This window comes from Momordica charantia (assembly GCF_013281855.1).
Source record: "Momordica charantia cultivar OHB3-1 chromosome 10 unlocalized genomic scaffold, Mcharantia_2.0 BLBB01000010.1, whole genome shotgun sequence".
In the NCBI taxonomy this organism is placed as follows: Eukaryota; Viridiplantae; Streptophyta; class Magnoliopsida; order Cucurbitales; family Cucurbitaceae; genus Momordica; species Momordica charantia.
In genome coordinates, this window is record NW_028275158.1 from 16201738 (window position 1) to 16218186 (window position 16449).

The window sequence follows — 16449 nt, forward strand, 5'->3', positions numbered from 1 at the left end:
TCATGGGTTCCATCTCAAAGTCAATTGGCAATGAGAGGAATAGCACATGTCTATTATAAACCATGGTAAGGTATCTTTTATTTTCAAAGTGAGATAATTTAGATATCCAAATTATATAAAGAAAGAATAAACATTCAGGTTTGAAGAGCATCCCAAGAATGATGTATTATTGATCAATACAATAAAACACAATCACAACAATAGATATATGAATCAAAGATGTTACAAATTCCCCACAATAGCCTCGAATTAATGTGTTTTATGCAGCTAACAGTCCACAAATGGAAGAACAAAATAAAAGATAATTTTCAAGTGTTTCAAAGGCCAGCAATGCCGGCACTCCAGTCCCAGGCAGCTATGACTTCCCAGCAATAAAATTCTCCACAGTAAATTTTGATGCTTCTGTGACACTTGTAATTACTCTATAACCGTTCCATTTCACCCTGTTGCTAGTAGAAGAACCAGACCCAAAACTGTTAAACTCTCCATAATACAATGTATTAAGGGCAAAATTACCACTCCATTCCAACCACCCTACAGGGTTCACCAACCCATCCAAGTAATTTTTCAAGTAAACTGTGCGAGAGTACTTCAATGTCCTCCTCAAGTAGGTTCTAACCGTGCTTTGAACTGGTTTGAGGTCGGTCGCAGCCATCACCCTCGAGTTGTGGATCGAGATCCCAGTGTTCTGGTTCGGGTCTGTCCAGCCTTGGACGGTCACGACGCATTGCTGGTCGGGGATAGGTTTTCTTGCGTATATCATGGAATTCTGGAGGACGACAGCGGCATTCTCGAAGATGAAATTAACCGTGTCGTAAATGTAGCACTCTCTGTAGAATTGTCTTTGAGAATGGACGTAGAGAGTGTCTTGATATCCCTCGAAACTGCATCGAAAGAAGACAGAGAGATCGGAGCCCGACCGAAGCGCTACCGCTTGGTGGTTTTTAAGTCCGGTAGTGTTCCGAAATGTGATGCCACGAGCAATAAAACCTTCTCCAGTCACATCTAAAGAAAGTCACAAGATCTCAAGTGTTATATATTAGGTATTTACAAGAGTTGCTGAAAGGAAGAGAAAAATGTGAACGTGAGAATTTGTTAAATCATGAAAAATGTTTCAAGACTGAAAATAAGATTTCTTTCTGTTTCCAAGCTAACTCAATAAAGACATATGCACGACTCATCTGGATCTCATAAAATTTAGGTATAGAGTTCGTTAAATATTATAATATCTAGCCGATTAAACTAATGTAATATTTATTTCTTTAGTGTATACCGTTGTTGCTATACATGTAATCGAGTTATATAGGTAATCTATTAATAGGAAGGTGATCTTTTTTTTTTATTCCTATAAAGTTTAGTATCCTAAAAATAAGTGGATCAAAATAAAATAATCTTCAAAATTTTAAAAACAAAATAAATATTTTAAGTTCAAATATGAAAGATTATTTCATTTTAGTCCTAAACTTTTAAAAGGCTTAAAAATCAGCGAGAAACTGACCAACAGTAGCAGAATTGAAAGTAGTGGAAGCTCCTCCACGCTTCTACTCCGAGTAATAATGGTGTACCTCAATCCATCCCCCAAAAGCATTATATTCTTCAACTTATTTCCAATCACCAAATTCTCCTTATAAATCCCTCTCTTAACATGTATCACAAATCTCCCACTCCCGCTCCTCTTCTCTGCCGCCACCAACGCCGCCGCAATTGTCCAGTAATTCTCGGACCCATCCTGCGCCACCACCACATCCACCTTCGGCGACGCCGCCTGCAGCAGCCGCCGGTCCCCACCCCGAACCCACGTCGGAAACCCCCTCCATTACCCGTCCCCGGTTCGGATTCGGTTTCCGAGCAGTTATTCATCGCCAAATTGTTGCTTATAAGCTTGGTGACGTTATTATTCGCCAGCAGCGGGAAAACGGCGCCGTAGTCCGCCACGTGAAGGTCCGCGAACCCGGCGCGACACGTGTCAAGGTTGGTGAGGGCGGAGCTGGGCCACGTCTGAATGTCGAAATCGGAGCATTTGTCGGAGAATGTTTTGTTGAGGTGGAGGATTGTGGATTGGAAAACCTGCATGCAATCGGCCCACGCGGCTGTCTCCTTTTCGTTACGGCATTTCTGGCCGAGTTGCTTCGTGAGGGTCTCTGCTACTAGAGTTCTGTCCTTGGCGATTTTGAGAGTCATTTTTTTAAAGTCGGAGGGCTTTCTTGGGTCAAAATTTTTGCCGTTAAAGAAGTGTTTGCACACGTCCGGATATGGCATTCGGCTGCACCATAGGTCGATGGCGTTGGTCGAGAGGGATGGGGAGATTAGTAAAACAACAAACAAAGAAACGAGAGCGATGGAAAAATGGAGCTTTTGGAATTGAATCATCTTTTCAGATGGGTTTTTTATTTTGATGGTTTTGGGGGGTGGATGGTTGTTTATATATATAGGAAGATGATCAAGAAGAGACACAACTGGGATTGGTCTGATTTTTCTGTTTGAATAAAGATGAAAGTGATAGTAAACAGTTTGAGCTCGAAATCACCAAGCTCAGATTAGGTGTAGGTCAGAGTGGACTAGACGATCACTCTTCTTCCAAGGACCTCCATGAGTGCTGAGAGTACCTGAAAAACAGCACGACGAGAAAGTTAGCTTCTTAGTCCAGTCTAACTTGCAGAATAATAGCTGGGTTTGCGTACCTTGCATTCAAGGCGAGAGTTTCTATTTATAGAAATTGGACCCGACAGAAATTCTAACACATCCTAAAAATGTGGCGTGTTGTCGAGTTCGGAAGAAACACCATTATAGAATTCACTCAAGGTCAGCTCGGCTTCGTAGGTTGTGCCCTAACGGCCGACTTCAATGGGCTTGGGTAAATTTTTATATTTTACACGGATGCTAATTCAATCCACCTTTTCGATTCTGACACGTGGCAGGTCAAAATTCGCATCCAACATTAGTCCCTACTCTGGCGAGGCGAAGGTCGGCTCGGCGAAGTACTCCGAGCTAAATGAGACTGAGTTGAACCATGTGTCCCTACGTGACGTCACGAATTTGGTCAGTCCTAATTCTTTGTCTCGAGAATTCAAACGTCGCCACAGAGATCACCCATCGTGGACAAATCTTGTCCGTTGATTACCTCTTGATCGGACGGTCCTTGCGCCTCCAGACTGCTCTATAAAAAGCGGAGTTCTCCCTGTGACACTTCTCACTTTGGAGTTCTTTTAGTACCTCGGCCGTCGTTCAAATCAGGTACTTCTCCGTCCTCCCCTAGGTAGTTTTTAGGCATCCTGATAGTTCCGACCATGAGTAGCTCGTCTAGTGATCCGTTGTTCGAGTCATCTAGTTCTTCTATTACAGATAACGTCTTAGGAGATCCGAACCTAGCTTCTACCTCGGGAAACCCAAACGTAGCTTCTACCTCATGGAATCCCAACCCAGCATCTGCCTCGAGAAGGCCTGTGGCTAACCCGATAGTCAAGCTCCCTTCCTCAACCTGCTCGGTAGGTAGGCTAGCCGAGCTTCGCGAAACGTACCTCATACCTAATTCCGTAGAGCTTAGGGTGTCCAAGGTTGGCGAATACCTCGGGGACCCCCCTTCGAGCTTTGTTAGTTTGTACCCCCAAATGTTTAGTAGGGGGGTTAGAGCAACCTTCAAGCCAAAGATCTACTCATTTCAACAACTTATGGACCTCACCGGAGGAACAAGAAAAGGCAAATACCTTCTTCACTAGCTCTTTTTTTTTTTTAAGTTTTTCTTTTTAATTACAATATATATTTCTTTCTTTTACTTCCATATCACGAAATTTCAAAATTTCCAAATTTGTATAGATAAATTTTCTGTAATTAGTTTCATTTTGCGAAAATATAGATTAAATATATGTAATTTTTCCAACGTACCCTAAAAGAAAATATTGACACCATTTTAAAAAATTAGGCTTAGAAACAATTTGAGCTCTTCGTCCAATTTATTTATTTATTTATTTATTTATTATTATTATTATTATTATTATTATTATTATTATTTATTATTATTATTATTATTATTATTTTGGAAATTAGGCTTGAAAACTTTAAATGGTAAATAAAAATTTAAAAATAAAGAAAAGTATAAGTTTAATTTTTAAATACATAAAAACCAAAAAATTTTAATGGTTATTAACTAGGGTTAAAAAGTTAAAACAGCTTAATTGGCTAATACATCCATCCTTCCATTTCTATGAAACTATATAATGTATGGATGTTAGTAAAATGGTGTTTTTTTTATAATTTTAATATGTATGGATGTTAGTAAAATGGTGTTTTTTTTATAATTTTAATATGGTTTTAAAGGGTCATTTATTATTGAGCGATGAGTATGAAAATAGAATAAATATTAATGGGTAAACTTTGGAGTACAACATCAGCATGAAGGTTTCAGATCCAAGTGGTAGTATCAGGATCCTTAGCTATTGTTCTCGAGAAATGACCCAATCTGGCCCATTTCTCGAAAGAAGTTTTATGGGATCCCTATCTACCAAAATTTTTACTTCTGGTTCTGGGCCAATCTTCGTCTGGTTCGAGGAAACCTTTGCACGCCTTCAGGAGGGGGCCTTCTTCGCCCTCCGCCTAAGCTGCGCACGAAAGGCCCAAAGCCAATCCCAGGAATAGTGAAGCTTCATAGGGTTGTCCAGGTGCAGGTAGTCCGCATCTTCACAGATATGTCCATTTCATCGAGCCTCTCTCCGAGATAGTGCCTAGATCCCTTTCGTGCGGGTCGGAACTTACCCGACAAGAAATTTCGCTACCTTAAGACCGTTATAGTTACGGCCGCCATTCACTAGGGCTTCGGTCGCCAGCTCCCCTGTCATTAGGTCACCAACTTCCTTGACCTTCCGACACTGGTCCAACGTCAGCCCCATACATGGTCTTACGACTTTGCGGAGACCTGTGTATGTTCAAAGAGATGAGAGGTGGAATAATGTTGACAATGAATATGAAAGAATCATCTTCCTCCTCTTCGTCTTCCGTGGAAATTAATCGACGACTAAAAATCCTTTCTGTTTGGGGAAGAGAATACCCTGGACACGTGAAGGACCACTATTGGTGCTCCAAGATGACTCATGAGTCATGCCCAGCTCAGACCGCCGAGATCACCACCACTAGCGTTGACAGGTGCTAAGTATGAGGGCCGAGGTGCGACCTGACCAAGGTCCGATCTACCGGGAAGCTCGGTGGGGGCCGATGTGAGCTACTGTCAGCGGCGTGATTATCGGGTGTAACCGTCGGTCTCAAGATTACCGGGTGTAACCGACGGTCCCGAGATTACCGGGTGTAACCGTCGCGAGATTAACGGGACTACCACCCATAAGTAGAGGACCTCACTCCACGATCAGGTACGATGATTTTTGACCTCGAACTAAGACTGGGAATCCGACCTATACTGACTTGATCGTCGGACTGCTCACCTTTTTGTGCAGGTCTGCCCAAGTGTTCAGATCGGTCTGGAGACCGAGTTCGAGCTGCGATCAGAGATACACTGTTGTGCATATCCTTGCATAAACATTTGGCGCCGTTTGTGGGGAGTCGACAATCTAAGTCATCCCAATTCTTTTAAACCAACACGCGAGCGAAAATGGTTCAACCAGCAAACTCGACCAATACGGCAGATCGAAGGACTCTGGCTGCCAGCGATGCCCACCAGAGGGAGGTCGGAGCAGCATTGGTAGAGGGGCAAGGTCACGACGGCCTAGCAACAGAACCCCTCCACAGGTGGGCACGAATCATCGCGCCTGTCCTACCACCTGCGCACCTAAGGACATCCAAGGCCACCCGTGGCCGAGGTGGGACCTCTAAGAAGGGCGCCCGGGGTCCAGCCCCGGCTCCAACAAGTGAGAACTTTGACGCACTCCAGAGAGAAATGGAGGCAATGCGCACACAAATGCGGTCCATGGAGGAAATGTATAACGAAATGATACTAGCTGCAGGCGCAGGGTCCCGATGTGAAAATCGAGTGACGCGCATTGACATACGCGAGCAAAGGGGTTCCCACCTCGGCCCAGTCGAGGAGGAACATCCCGAAGACAACGAGAACGAGGGACACACTCGCCAGAGGGGAGACCTCCGTGAGCATCTCAACAGAAAGAGAGGCTTTATCCTTCCGAAAAGGACAGTCACCATCCCGCTCACATCGGAGCTCCAACCAGCAGGCTGAGTCTTCTCATAACCCAGCAACTCCCGCAGGGATGATCACAAGGGAAGAGTTCGACCAGCTGAGGGGCAAGCTCGATGCTCAGGTTGAGGCCTTAAAGGCCAAATGTGAGCAGAAAGAAGGTCCACTAAACGATGGCGACCTGGGAGAATCGCCATTCACCTCGGACGTTTTGGAAGCACCGATCCCTCCGAAGTTCAAAGCTCCTACCGTGAAACCTTATGATGAGTCAAAGGACCCTAAGGATTATGTTGAGGTCTTTGAGGGCCTCATGGATTTCGAAGCGGCATCAGACGCAATCAAATGTCGCGCCTTTCAGATCGCGCTTACTGGCAGAGCGCGATTGTGGTATCGGAGACTGCCAGCCAGGTCGATCTCGACCTACTCTCAACTGAGAAGGGAGTTCCTCGCCCAGTTCTCTTCTCGGCATTATGACAAAAAGACAGCGACCCATCTCGTCACCATCAGACAGAAGGAGGGTGAGACGCTGCGAGAATATGTCACCAGATTCCAGGAGGAGCAATTGAAGGTCGCACACTGCTCCGATGACTCGGCCATGTGCTATTTTCTCACCGGTCTAGCCGACGAAGCCCTCACGGTGAAGCTTGGAGAGGAGGCCCCGGCCACCTTTGCCGAAGTGCTTCAGAAGGCGAAGAAAGTCATCGATGGACAGGAGCTCCTCCGAACCAAAACCGGCCGACCAGAACGAAAGATCGGCTGGGGCAGAAGTGGAAAAGATATAGAAAAGGCAGATCCCAAGTCCAAGGACAAGGGATCCTTCTCCTGTGGCCGAGCTGAGTATCGAAGGGCGGAGAACGGACTTACCAGGAGCCGACCTTACGAACGCTTCACCCCGACCACGATTCCAATTTCCGAGATCCTAACGAACATCGAGGAGTCTGGAATGGAAAAACTCCTCAAACGCCCTGAGAAGCTTCGGGGAGCCCCGGAATTGAAGCGCCAAATTGAGGATCTAATTCAAGATGGCTACTTGAAGAAATTTGTGGGAAAGCCCAGGACCAGCTCGGCAGAGAAAAAGGAAGAGCGGAAGCGTTGGGGACGCCGCCCCGGCGCACTGACCGACCTGCGGTCATCAATACCATTTTCGGAGGGCCAAGCGGGGGCCAGTCCGGACATAAAAGAAAGGAGTTAGCTCGTGCAGCCAGGCGCGAGGTGTGCATCATCAGGGAGTAGAGGCCGACCTGCCCAATCTCCTTCGGCAGTGCAGACTTGGAGGAGGTCCACCTGCCCCACAATGATGCACTTGTGATCGCTCCCTTGATTGATCATGTGGTGGTCAGAAGGGTGCTGGTAGACGGAGGCGCATCTGCTAACATCCTGTCCTTACCGACCTACCTCGCCCTGGGATGGACGAGGTCGCAATTGAAGAAAAGCCCGACATCGCTGGTTGGGGTTCTCTGGAGAATCGATCATCCCAGAGGGTTGCATCGACTTGCCGGTCACATTTGGGAAGGACCAAACTCAGGTCACCCAAATGGCCGAGTTCGTGGTGATTGACGGTAGATCGGCCTATAACGTCATCTTTGGGAGACCCATCATCCACTCATTTCGGGTCATTCCCTCGACACTTCATCAAGTCTTGAAGTATTCCACCCCCAATGGCATGGGCACGGTCCGAGGAGAACAGACCGCTTCGAGGGAGTGCTATGCCTCCGCACTCAAAGGCTCATCGATCTACGCCCTCGAAACTCTCACCAGTGGGGATGGGACGCTCGAGTCGAGGCCGACCTGCCGAGGAGGGAGTTTGTCGCACCCACTGAGGAGCTCGAGCTTGTTCCTCTGCTTAGTCTCGAGAAACAGGTAAGCATAGGAACTAAGCTGGGGGCCACCGACAGAAAGGAGCTAATCCACTTCCTCAGATCCAACTCGGACGTCTTTGCGTGGTCTCATGAGGACATGCCTGGCATTGACCCGAAGATTATGACGCATCGCCTCAGCATAGATCCGTCATTCCGACCTGTAAAACAAAAAAGAAGACCTATAAACAAGGAGAGGAGTGATGTAATTGTTGAGGAAGTTAACAAACTTTTGAAAGCTGAATACATAAGAGAAATTTCGTATCCCGAGTGGCTCTCCAATGTTGTATTAGTTAAAAAATCTAACGGAAAGTGGAGAATGTGCGTAGACTTTACGAACCTAAATAAGGCATGCCCGAAAGATTGCTTCCCACTGCCGAGGATTGATCAGCTCGTGGACGCCACAGCCGGGCACGAACTGCTCACCTTCATGGATGCCTACTCTGGGTACAACCAAATCAAGATGCATGTCCCAGATCAAGATCATACCGCATTCATAACAGACCAAGGTATGTACTGTTACAAGGTCATGCCCTTCGGTTTAAAGAACGCAGGAGCAACCTACCAGAGAATGGTGAACAAAATGTTCGCCAAGCAGATTGGCCGGAATATGGAAGTGTATGTGGACGACATGCTCGTCAAGAGCAAGCAGTCTAAGTCGCATCTTTCCGATCTGACCGAAGCCTTCGAGGTTCTAAGGACATATCAAATGAAGCTCAACCCAGCTAAATGTGCCTTTGGAGTCTCTTCGGGAAAATTTCTTGGCTTCATGGTGAACCACCGGGGGATCGAGGTCAACCCCGAAAGATTAAAGCCGTGCTCGAGATGGAGGCACCCAAGACGCTGAAACAGCTTCAGTGCCTCAATGGCAGGATTGCAGCCCTGAACCGGTTTGTTTCAAGATCGACAGATAAGTGCCTTCCTTTCTTCAAAGTCCTACGAAAGAAAGGGCGTTTGAATGGACAAGCGGAGTGCGAACAAGCATTTCAGAAATTGAAGAGCTACCTCTGCTCGGCACCTTTGCTCGCCAAGCCCCTGCCAAGGGACAAGCTCCAGTTGTACTTAGCAGTGTCTGACAGTGCCGTCAGCTCGGCCCTAATCAGCAGAGGAAGCGCGGCAAAAACCTGGTCTACTACACAGCAAGGCTATGACCGAAGCCGAGACCAGATACCCTCAAATGGAAAAGTTGGCTCTCGCTTTAGTCACCTCGGCCCGACGGCTTAGACCATACTTCCAAGCCCATACTGTGGTGGTGCTCACTAACTTGCCCCTAAAAAACATCTTCCATAAGCCAGAAGCTTCTGGACGCCTGATGAAGTGGGCAATGGAGCTAAGTGAGTATGGCATCCAGTTCGAACCCAGAACTGCGTTGAAAGACAAGCAGTGGCAGATTTCATAGCCGAGCTCACACCACCTTCCGAGCTGAGCGAGTCCGACCTATCGTGGACAATCTATGTCGACGGATCCTCCAATGAGAAGGGATGCGGGGCCGGGGTCCTCTTGCTCGAACCAGGAGGCGAGCGATTTGAGTATGCCTTGCGGTTCGGCTTCCGGACTTCTAACAACGAGGCTGAGTATGAAGCATTTATTGTCGGTCTGCGAATCGCTAGAGCATTGGGGGCCTCTTGTGTAAGGTCTTCAGCGACTCCCAGCTGGTTGTGAGCCAGATCAAGGAAAAGTACCAAGCCAGAGACTCCCGAATGGAGAAGTATTTGGGCAAGGTCAGATCGTACCTCGCCCAGTTCCGAACTTACGAAGCAAGCCGGGTTCCCCGAGCAGAAAATTCTAATGCTGACGCCTTGGCCAAGTTAGCATCAGCGTACGAGACCGACTGGCCAGGTCGGTCCCCGTCGAGATCTTTGATAATCCCTCGATCTCAGAGCCAGATCTGATGGAGATCGACACTCCAGAGCCCTCATAGATGGACCCAATTGTGGACTTCATTAGGGGCAATTCACCACAAGACCCCAAGGAGCGCAGAAAGTTGGCAAGGCAAGCAGCTCGGTTCGTGGTCCGAGGTGGAGTGTTGTACCGACGCAGTTTTTCCCTGCCTCTATTGAGATGCCTAACCCCTGAAGAGGGCCTATACGTCCTCAGAGAAATCCACGAAGGAGTGTGCGGCAATCACTCAAGCGCCCGGTCGCTGTCAACCAAAGTGATCCGACAAGGATACTATTGGTCGACCCTCAGCCAGGACGCCAAGAAGTTCGTTAGAACTTGCGACAATTGCCAACGCTACGGAAATATAATCCACCAACCTCCCGAGCTGCTCACCCCCATCTCGGCCCCGTGGCCATTCGCGTAGTGGGGGGTAGATATCATTGGTCCTTTCCCTTTGGGCAAAGGCCAGACCAAGTTCGTTGTGGTTGCTGTGGACTACTTCACAAAGTGGGCCGAGGCCGAGGCACTCTCCCACATAACGGAATCCAGAGTCACGTCCTTTGTATGGACAAATATCATATGTCGCTTTGGTATACCGAAGGCCATTGTGACAGATAATGGGAAGCAGTTTGACAATGCAAAGTTCAAAGACTTTTGCAGCAAGCTTGGCATAAGTCACCTTACCTCGTCCCCCGCACATCCGCAAGCAAATGGGCAGGTGGAGGCAGTCAACAAGATCATCAAGCGAGGCATCAAACTTAGACTGGACTCCAAGAAAGGCAGGTGGGCCGAGGAGCTATCAGAGGTTCTATGGTCATACCGGACCACCCAAAGAGAATCGACGGGTGAGACCTCGTTCTCCCTGGCCTTTGGCTCCGAAGCTGTAGTCCCAGTTGAGATCGGCATGCCATCTGACAGAGTAGAGCATCACGAGCCTACATCAAATGAGGAAGAGCTGCTCCTCAACCTCGACTTATTGGAAGAAAGAAGAGCAATGGCCCAGCTACGCCTGGCGGAATATCAGGGCAGAATGGCCAGACACTACAACGCCCGCGTTCGACCTCGGACCTTCCAAGTCGGACATCTGGTCTTAAGGAAGGTCCAAACCCATGTGGGTGCCCTTGACCCAACCTAGGAGGGGTCGTTTGAGGTCAAGGGAATAGTCCAACCTGGGACGTACATATTGGCCGATCTGAAAGGAGACGTCCTCGCGCACCCGTGGAACGCGGAGCACCTGAAGCGTTATTATCCTTGAAATGCCAAATGGTTTTCAATAGATCTGTAAAAACTGTTTCAAACGAATTATGATCGGAATAAACGTGATGATTTAATTCCATGATTCCGAGTTCGACCAGAAATTAAATGGGGGTCACGGACTCCCCCACGATCACATTCCAACAGTCGGTTAAAATTCAATCCTCCAAAACCTAAGGGTACGAGGTGCGATGCCAAAACCGTTGGTGAACTTAAAATCCAAACCTTCAAGGCAAGGGGGCGATGTGAAAAGTTCAGAATGATCAAGCCTTTGAACCTGAGGGTACGAGGTGCGATATGAAGAACAGTTATGGACTTAGGGTTTTAGCCTTTTAACGTTTTTAAGTTAAAGGTGTGATGTTAAAAAGTCCAGAGTTGGTGCAATGCATTGAATACTAGACAGCGATTCGAGTTCAAAATTTCAAGTATTTTAATTAATGGCGCGACCTCAAAGGTACGAGGCGCGAGGTGACATTGGCTTCAACTTAAAGAAAAAGCGAAGAAAGAAGGCAACAAAGTAAAAACAAATGAGAAGCCTCTTTATTGAATGGAAAGTAGAGCCAAGGCTTATAGACCTTGCAGCTCTGCCCTGACACTTACAAACAAAAGAAGAGAAGAAAGACAGAGAAAGACCTCATGAAAGGTGATCGCCTAAGAGCTTGCTTGAGGAGCGCCCTCTTGAGTGGTGCCGACCTGATCCTCTTCGAGGTCGGAGTAGTCAGAGTCCAGATCTCTGACATACTTATCCACCAACGCTTGGGGGCCAGGGGTGCCGCTAGGCCCAGACGCCCACTGCTCAGCATACCTCTTCTTCAGACCACCGAGATCAATCTGAAGGTCAGGCATGTCGGAAGTAATGCCCTTCATGAGAAACTTGAAGCCCGCGTCAGAGAAGTCTTTGGCAAATCCATCGAAGTCAGGATGTTGCCTGAACAATTCCTCCAATAGGGCTCCATTGCTGAGACGCTCCTTCAACGTTTCCAGCTCGGCAGTCGCATGCTTCAGCTCCTCCTCCTTCGCTTCAAGCGCCTGGAGCATGTCGTCCTTCTCCTTGAGGAGTTGGAACTTCTCCTTCTCCAAGCCCTTGGTGATAGCATGGACAGCTCGGAACTGGGCCTTGCGTCTGTCCTCTTCTTTCTTCAGCAGCTCGGGCCTTGGCCTCCACCTCGGCCTTCAAAATTTCCACCTCAGAGTGAGCTTTCAGCAGCTCATCCTTCATGGTGGAAGAAGCAGCCTCCAAGGCAGCAGAGAACTCCTCTTTCTCCCTCGCTGCCAGAGCTTCCCTCCCATCCAGCTCGGCCTTTACAGCCAGAGCCGATTGAATGGAAGCAACAAATGCCTGAGAAAAAACACCAAGAAGAAAATTAGACCGAGCTGCCTGTTAGGTAAATTGAGCAAAAATGAAGACACCAATCTTACCTCAGCGGCGTAGTCGATGGTCCTCTGCAGGACGGACCCTGGGTCACTTACAAATTTGGACGCTCTTCTGAGGCAGCGGTCCAAACTTGCAGCCGAGATGCGGGACACCTGGTCCCTCACCCCAGAATTTTACGGCTCGACTCTGAACCGTGCTGTCACGTCGGACGTCCCGCCCATCCTGGCCTCAGGATCGTCCACCCGATCTGCGAAGCTCGCAGGCAGGGCCCCACGAGCTCCGACCTCCAAGGGGGAGGTGGTCTTTTTCTTCTTCCTCCTTCGCTTCAGAGGGACCTCCTCCCTCACCTCCTCGCCCAAGGGCGAGACGTCCACCGCCTCGGTCTGACCCCTGGGGCGCTTCTCCCTCGAAGGACCCCCAGAAGACTCCAGCTCGATCACTGGGGCTGGATCTTCCGAGGCTGGCCCTGCCACAGCAGCAGTGGCAGGTTCCGAACTCTGGGCGGCCTCAAGAGCATGGGCTCGGCCCTTGGACTTGCATTTCACGTTGCTTGCAAATCCGCAAATCATGGCTGCAAAACAAAAACAGGAGTCAACACAAAGTTAGAAGAAAAAGAGGGGGAGCAAGCTCGGCATACCAAGTTCGGAGTTCGGCCTTGAAGATTCAACGGGACGAACTGCAGAGTTGTAATCTAGCAGCCCGGACTCAAGCAGCAGCTTGTCGGTCACCAAGGTTCCGACCTTCCTGCCCTTCGGAAAGTGCTCCTTGTAATACTTCAGTGTGTCGAAGAAGGCTTGAGTAAGCTCGGGGACTGGTCGGATTGATACTGCACAAAGACAAAGTCCGAGTTAGACCTGAATGACAGGAAAGAAAATCACAAAAAGTAAGAACTACTCCGTACCTAGGTTCCCAAACCTAGTGGGAACGTCAAAGAAGGAACGACCTGACTCGTCCTTTGCAAGTCATTCCCCAGAAGCGTAGAACCACTTCCTCACGCATCCCTTGATGGAGGTCGGCCCCTTAACTATACCTCCTGTGCCTTTCCTTGCGCACATATAGTACCGACCGGGCTTCTTAGCTATCCTTTTCGCTTCGAAGCACGCGAGGAGCTGGTCTACGTCCAGCAGCTCGGCCTCTTCGTTGTCCTGAGCTCGTAACCAAAAAAGGATGGCCAAAGCAAAAATAACACCCCACCCATTGGGGGCCACTTGAGCCGGAGCCAGCCCAGTTCGAAAAAGAAACTCTTGGACGAAAGGGTGAAGGGGAAGTCTGAGGCCGTACTTAAACATTTTGAAGTAGAGAGTGACCCATCCCTCTGGATGATTGTCAGCTCTCTCCCCCTCCTCCGGAATCCTAAGGAGGATGTTTTCAGGGATAGCGAACCCCCTACGAAGGGATCCGAGGTAGTGCTCGGGTATCCTAGAAGGGTATTCCAAACCCTGACCCGAGGTGGAAGCATCACTATCCTCCCCGTCATCGGAGAACCTAAAGTTTTCTATCTCCTCGAGCTCGAACTCCAACCTACGAGCTAAATCCTCATCAGATCCTAAGTCGCTACTAAAAGAGGACGACATGGAAACTATGATTCGAAAGGGAAAGTGAGAGGGAAGAGACCGACCTACCAAGGGCTCGAGCTGCCTTTCAGATCGAACTCCAATAATTCAGGAAGCGTAAGGTATGACCTGAAGGACTGGGGGTATTTATAGCTCGTCGGAAAAATTTTCCCACCGTACACGTGTAATCAACGAGCGGCTAGGATCCTCCCGAAAATCCGAAGCGTCGGAATATTTGAATATTCCGACAATAAATCCACCGCAACGGTTATGTTTTCCCACGAATAGGAAGTCGCCACGTGTCCAAAGCAAGTCGAATGAACTTCTCTGCCAGGTCGAGATCGGACCAGACAGAGAGGCGGCCAATGTTTGGGGAAGAGAATACCCTGGACACGTGGAGGACCACTATTGGTGCTCCAAGATGACTCATGAGTCATGCCAGCTCGGACCGCCGAGATCACCACCACTAGCGTTGACAGGTGCTAAGTATGAGGGCCGAGGTGCGACCTGACCAAGGTCCGATCTACCGGGAAGCTCGGTGGGGGCCGATGTGAGCTACTGTCAGCGGCGTGATTATCGGGTGTAACCGTCGGTCCCGAGATTACCGGGTGTAACCGACGGTCCCGAGATTACCGGGTGTAACCGTCGCGAGATTAACGGGACTACCACCCATAAGTAGAGGACCTCACTCCACGATCAGGTACGATGATTTTTGACCTCGAATTAAGACTGGGAATCCGACCTATACTGACTTGATCGTTGGAGTGCTCACCTTTTTGTGCAGGTCCGCCCAAGTGTTCAGATCGGTCCGGAGACCGAGTTCGAGCTGCGATCAGAGATACACTGTTGTGCATATCCTTGCATAAACACTTTCAATTTCGATCCAAATTTCAGGTCAATTCCCTTCTTCTTCTTCACTTTCTATTTTTAGAAGCAGTCAGCTGCAAGCAGAAGAAATTAGCAATTTCACGGCATTAGGACCTTCTTCTTCATCAGCTCCAATTCCAAATGAATTTCCGTCTCGCCAAGTAAGAAACCACCATGCCCATTGCCCATTTCTTCTGTTTTCAGAAAATTTCATTTTCCAAAATGCTTCTTCCATCTTTTTTATTTAACCCTAGATTTGATTTTGTGAATTTTGGCCTTAAAAAGTTTTATTTTCTTCCATTGAAGATTAAACCCTAGATTTGATTAGGTAACATTATTAATACCCTCCATCCAGCTATACAACATCTTCTTAATTAACAGCAAAATCAATAAATCCGACCAAACAAAATGTTCCAAATCCAGCTAGCTAGGAAAATCGGAAATTTTTTATTTTTTCTCTCTTTATTTAAATGGCCGAGCTCTTGCATAAATGGTTAGGTTATTAATTTCAACAGGTAAAGTTTTCATCGTTTTGAAATTTTGTGCATAGCTATTATAAGCTGCTAATCAATATTATATTATTTTTGTAGATATAAGTTCTTATTGTCATGTCATATGTTTTTTCAGTTGATTATTTAAGTTTTCATCATTTTGAAAATATTTATGGTTAGCAAGACAATAATATTTTAATAAATATAAAAAGAAAAAAGGAAATTCTAGTCATGTTAATTATAAGCTTTTTTAGTTAATTATGCTTTCATCATTTTTACAAATTTGTGGTTAGATAAGTATTCTTGTGGATACACAATAATAGTTTTGTGGATATATAAGTTTTTCTGGTTATGTTATATGCTTTTTACTTGTCTAAGTTTTCATCATTTTAAAAATTTGTGTTTGTAGTTATAAATATTCTTGTGGAGTTGGACTTGTGGGGTAAGTTTCTTTTTTCTAAATATGCGCATGCTAGAGGTCTCTAACATGTATGTTTTATAAAAGTAATTACTAGTATATCATATATTTATTGGGGTTATTTTAAGTAAAATTTTCTAAAATATTTACAAACACACATGTATGTTTTATAAAAGTAATTACTAGTATATCATATATTTATTCCAATGATTAACATTATAATAATATAGTAAATTAGTATTTTCTTTTTAATTTTATATGATAGTGAACCTAGTTAGATTTTAATTTTGTAATCATGGATATATTTTTTTTTTTACTTGTCCTTTTTAAAATATTATTCCAAATTATGCTTGGACCACTTTCACCCTCCTACATTGTCGAGTTTTGAAGCAAAAGAAAATTTTATAGTTGGGTTTAATCATTTATATATATAACGTTTTTTAATTTAGTTTTGGAAGGATATTAATTTCACCCATTGACACTTATTATTAGAAAAAAGAATTGATGAAAAAGTTATTAAAAAAGGAAAATTTACGTGTGGAGAAATGATTTTGAAGGAAATTATGGAGGGTTCGCGGAAGAGAGCAGTTGGCTTAGTTGGTTACAACGAAATTACGTTTA

The 16449-nt window shown here is 46.6% G+C and overlaps 1 pseudogene; it reads right to left on the reverse strand.

Moving 5' to 3' along the window:
- Nucleotides 1-259: 259 nt before the first annotated feature.
- Nucleotides 260-2181, reverse strand: LOC111023681 (pectinesterase 2-like; annotated as a pseudogene).
- Between the last annotated feature and the right edge of the window lie 14268 nt (nucleotides 2182-16449).